Below are 5,714 nucleotides of genomic sequence, written 5' to 3'. Positions count from 1 at the left end.
AGCAACTGCTTCTGCTGACAACAGTGAGAATAGAGCTCTCACAGGGGGTACGGAAATGCAAGAATTGGAGATTTAAAATGAGGAAGCATTTCAGGAAACAGACCAGCAAAGAGGAGAACCATTATTCTATCAAATTCTGAAGCCACACTCAGGCTTACCTAGAGACACAGCCTCACTTGTCAGGGAAAGCATTGCTAGCCTACCAGATTACAGGGAGAAAAAAAGTTGAGAGTTTTTTATGTTTCAGGCAAACATGAAAGAACTAAGCAGGGCATCTTTGTTCCGCCCAGTACTAACCAGGCCCGCTTTAATTACCAAAAACAGCAATCTTGTCCACATACTTGCTCTGCTGTTTAACCTGTAATCCCAGGTGCCCAAGCCTCTCCATTTGTCAGCCAGTTCCACTTTTATGGAACCAAGATTGTGATCTCTTTATTTGCCACCTCAGTTGATCTCTGTACATTTGTTATTTCATTATAAGGAGAATCAAAATGATAATCCTAGGAAATTAATTAATACAAAGCCATATGGATGCTTAGCTACAATGCATTGCTTTGCAAGCCCTGCTTCTGTCCCATCTAGTAAATTGAATCTGATACATCTTCATAGCCCGTAGGAAAAGAATGGATCATGCCTTTCCAGATGCTAAATCAGTTGCACTTTCCTGCTTCCGTACGTGTCTGTCAGACTTCCAGGAAAGCTTCATCTCTAAATGGTTATGACTGTAAACTCCTTCCTATGGAGGGACACTATACCTACGCCACACTGCCGCTCCACTCAAACCCAATTCTTTTTTTAAAAAATCTATTTATTTTTGGCTGCGTTGGGTCTTCATTGCTGTGTGCGGGCTTTCTCTAGTTGCAGCGAGTGGGGGCTACTCTTCCTTGCAGTACGCGGGCTTCTCGTTGCGGTGGCTTCCCTTGTTGCAGAGCATGGGCTCTAGGCACACAGGCTTCAGTAGTTGTGGCATGCAGGCTCAGTAGTTGTGGTGCATGGGCTTTATTGCTCCTTGGCATGTGGGATCTTCCCAGACCAGGGCTCGAACCCATGTCCCCTGCATTGGCAGGTGGATTCTTAACCACTGAGCCATCAGGGAAGCCCTCAAACCCAATTCTGAAGGTACTTATAGCAAACAAAACTTAGGTATAAGAAGTTGTTCATGAAATATGTTAAGAAGCAGAATTAACAGACCATCCTAATTAAAAATATCTTATGCCATGCCCCTGTTAATGATGTATTATGATGCTGCTTTGAGATCCCATTCATTCATCCACAGAAATTCATGGAGCAACTCCTCTGTAAGTTTTGCGTCACCCACTGTGCTAGATGCTGGGGATAAAATACCATGGAGGAGAAGGACAAGTAAATCAATGTTTCAGCTGTGTCATAAGTGCTCCAAGAGATCAGCACAGAGTGCTGTGGGAACACAGAGGAAAGGGACATGTAGCATGAGAGCAGGAGTGAGAAAGCAAGCACTGACTTGGCAGAAAGTGCGGCTGGAGATACTAAATACCAGGTTTTCCTGCTTCAGAATTCAATGAGGGCCAATATTGGCAGAAATTATGCTATCCAAAAATCACCCATTTCAGGCTGCTACACTTCTGCATAGGTTTTATAGACTAGATTGGAGTTTTCTGATAGAACAGTCTCCAGATATAGAAATGGTTTCTATCTGTACTGTCCAATATGGTAACATGAAGATATTTGAGCACCTGAAATGTGACTAGTTCTGAGGAACTGAATTTCTAATTTTTCTTAATTGTAATTAAATTTAAATATACATTGTCACATATTACACAGCACAAGTCTAGATAGTGTGTGTTAAGATAGGGAAAGTTAATGGTACTGGATCCTCAATAGTCAATTATACTTGCCATTAAAAAAGCTAAAGCCATTCTTTTCTGGTTTTACTGCCACTACCAAATTTAGGGCCCTCAACACATTACACCTAAACTTCTGGGTTCACTGAATTTATACTTCTGTCATCATTTTCTTCTTCCCCTAATCTATCATATCACTACCAGATTACTTTCTAAAATGGGAAATTACATAGAAAATGGGAGACCACTGGAGGTTACAGACGAGTAAATGGAAATATCAAAATCCAAAATCTTGTTTATAGGATTCAAAAACTTCTTAATCTGATCCAATGTGGTTTTTCAACATTATTTCCCATTATACCACTCATGCATCCTAAGCGCCAACGTGCATCCTAACCTCAAGCTTAACGGGATCTCTCACGATATTCCAGATATACCCAGCACTTTACTGTTCTGATACACTTAAGTTGTCTACTTTTACTGTAATGTTCTTTCCTTATCATCTCTGACTTCTGAAATCCTCAAAGCCAAACATAAATGACACCTTCTCCAATTAGGCCTTCCCAGATTTCCCTCATCCAGCTGAAGTTAATTTCTTACTAATCTGTGTTATATATCCTATAGGAGTACAAACACAAAAAACCAATAGCTTTAAGTTTCAGCCCAGAAAAATACAGATACTACCATTGATCCCCTGAAGACAATGTATGGACCTCAGGCTATAAATCTCTAAACTGAGCAATTTTATTTCAGCTATTAAATTTCATTGGGTTTTACAATAATTTAGGCCTATTCCTATAATGCACATGTAAATTAAAAAGGATTCTGTAGCTAAATACATTTTAGAAACCCTTCATAGAAAAAAAAATCACTCTTGGAAGTCCCAAATGCAGGACTGTAGAATGTCTCAGAACCTTTAACAGTTTAATGGAATCCATTTAATCCAGAGATTTTAAAACTTGAGTAACCATGGAGCTTTATTTTGTACAGTCTATCTATTAACATTTTATGGCACACTATGGTATAATGGAATATAGTTTAGGAAACACAGTTATAAAATGGAGATTCATTTGAAAATATTTCTGAAAATAATTGACATTTAGGCTTAGAGTTACTATTTTAAGCATTGCTGTATTACATTAAGTGACTGGAAACACTTGCAAGACAAAGCAATTAATGTGTACCTACTCTAGCCCATGCTCTGTGCTAAATGTTAGGGGAAGTATGGAATAGGGTGAGTTGTGAGTATGGAGAAAAAATGAAATATGGCTAAAGCTGGATGTCAAAATCTGATCCCTCTAGATTCTGGATGTCTACAAATTTCGCTGTTTTCCAAAAACAATGAATTACTGGAAAAATATGACACATACTGCAATTAAATGTTGAAAAAAACCCAAGAATGTTGGCTTAGTACAGTGTTGTGTTGGTTTTTGTGATGGTTGTTTTTTTCTGACACTGTTCTTATTATGATTATATGGTTGTAAGGACATAATTGGGAGGAAGGGATTGAAGAATCTGTAAGTTAGTATTGTGAAAACAGAAGGGGATACTGACATGGCATGAAGGAGAGCAGGGATGAGATAATCATACCCCTGAGAGTTACAAAGTCTCAGTGTGTGTGAAGCATCTGATGGTTCTAAAATGTGATTATCTTCTGGTAACCACACCACCTGGAATTGCCTAATTGCTATTCTCCAAGTCTCAAAGAAAAAAAATTTGTATGCAAAGACAAGTTGGCAGGGCAGTTTGGAAAGCACGATGGCTCTACTTGAATAGTAGTCAGAGCTGAGCCATGCAATTTGGAAAGGAAGCCTCAGTGTTTAATAAACACAATAAACTCACAGGTTATTTATTGTTCCAATGTTTCATAAATATTATTTATTTTGGAAGGGGAGCATAATGGCAGAGTAATAGGGAGCAATTAGCACTGCTAGCAAAATAAAATGGAGCCTTCCTGAGAAGGGCTGGTAAGGAAGGGTGCAGCTACACTGTAGCATTTAAGTTTAAATTTCAATCAAAGGGAATAAGAAATCAGTCATGTGAGATCAATTCATCACTAATGCCCAGCCACCTCTTGGACACTGTCCATTTTAAAAGATATGTCAGGACTTCCCTGGTGGCGCAGTGGTTAAGAATCTGCCTACCAATGCAGGGGACACAGGTTTGATCCCTGGTCTAGGAAGATCCCACATGCCGTGGAGCAACTAGGCCTGTGTGCCACAACTAATGAGTCTGCGCTCTAGAGCCTGCAAGCCGCAACTACTGAGCCCATGTGCCATAACTACTTAAGCCCGTGTGCCTAGAACCCATGCTCCACAACAAGAGAAGCCACAACAATGAGAAACACATGCACCGCTACAAAGAGTAGCCCCTGCTCGCAACTAGAGAAAGCCCACGGGCAGCAATGAAGACCCAACGTAGGAAAAAATAAAATAAAAACATTAAAAAATAAAAAAATAAAAGATACGTCAATCCCTTGTCAGTTGCTTCGTTTGCAAGTATCTTCTCCCATTCTGAGGGTTGTACATAGACGGACCTAGAGATTGTCATACTGAGGGAAGTAAGTCAGACGGAGAAAGATAAATATCATAGGATATTGCTTATATGTGAAATCTAAAAGGATGGCACAAATGCACTTATTTACAAAACAGAAATAGAGTCACAGATGTAGAAAACAAGCCTATGGTTACCAGTGGGGAAAGGGGCAGGGAGAGATAAACTGGGAGATTGGGATGAACATATACACACTACTATATACAAAATAGATAACTAACAAGGACCTACTGTACAGAACAGGGAACTCTACTCAATTCTCTGTAATGACCTATATGGGAATAGAATCTAAAAAAGAGTGGATATATGTATAAATATAACTGATCCACTTTGCTGTACACCTGAAGCTAACACAACATTGTAAATCAACTACACTCCAATAAAAATTAAAAAAAAAAAAAGAGAGAGGAACCAAGATGGCAGAGTAGAAGGACGTGCTTTCATTCCCTCTTGTGAGAACAGCAGAATCACAACTAGCTGCTGTACAATCATCGACAGGAAGACACTGGAACTCACCAAAAAAGATACCCCACATCCAAAGACAAAGGAGAAGCTAGTTGAAAACTTCCCTAACATGGGAAAGGAAATAGCCATCCAAGTCCAGGAAGCACAGCGAGTCCCATACAGGATAAACCCAAGGAGAAACACGCCGAGACACATAGTAATCAAACTGGCAAAAATTAAAGACAAAGAAAAATTATTGAAAGCAGCAAGGGAAAAATGAAAAATAACATACAAAGGAACTCCCATAACGTTAGCAGCTGATTTCTCAGCAGATACTCGACAAGCCAGAAGCAGGTGGCATGATATACTTAAAGTGATGAAAGGGAAAAACCTACAACTAAGATTACTCTACCCAGCAAGGATCGCATTCAGATTTGATGGAGAAATCAAAAGCTTTACAGACAAGCAAAAGCTAAGAGAAGTCAGCACCACCAAACCAGCTCTACAACAAATGCTAAAGGAACTTCTCTAAGTGGGAAACACAAGAGGAGAAAAGGACCTAAAAAAACAATTAAGAACATGGTAATAGGAACACACATATCGATAATTACGTTAAACATGAATGGATTAAATGCTCCAACCAAAACACACAGGCTTGCTGAATGGATACAAAAATAAGACCCATATGTATGCTGTCTACAAGAGACCCACTTCAGACCTAGGGACACATACAGACTGAAAGTGAGGGGATGGAAAAAGATATTCCATGTAAATGGAAATCAAAAGAAAGCTGGAGTACCTATACTTGTATCAGATAAAATAGACTTTAAAATAAAGAATGTTACAAGAGACAAGGAAGGACACAACATAATGATCAAGGGATCAATCCAAGAAGAA

This window comes from Neophocaena asiaeorientalis, unplaced genomic scaffold, assembly GCF_003031525.2.
Source record: "Neophocaena asiaeorientalis asiaeorientalis breed wild unplaced genomic scaffold, Neophocaena_asiaeorientalis_V1.1 scaffold814, whole genome shotgun sequence".
Lineage (NCBI taxonomy): Eukaryota > Metazoa > Chordata > Mammalia > Artiodactyla > Phocoenidae > Neophocaena > Neophocaena asiaeorientalis.
Note: the sequence above shows the minus strand (reverse complement) of the source record.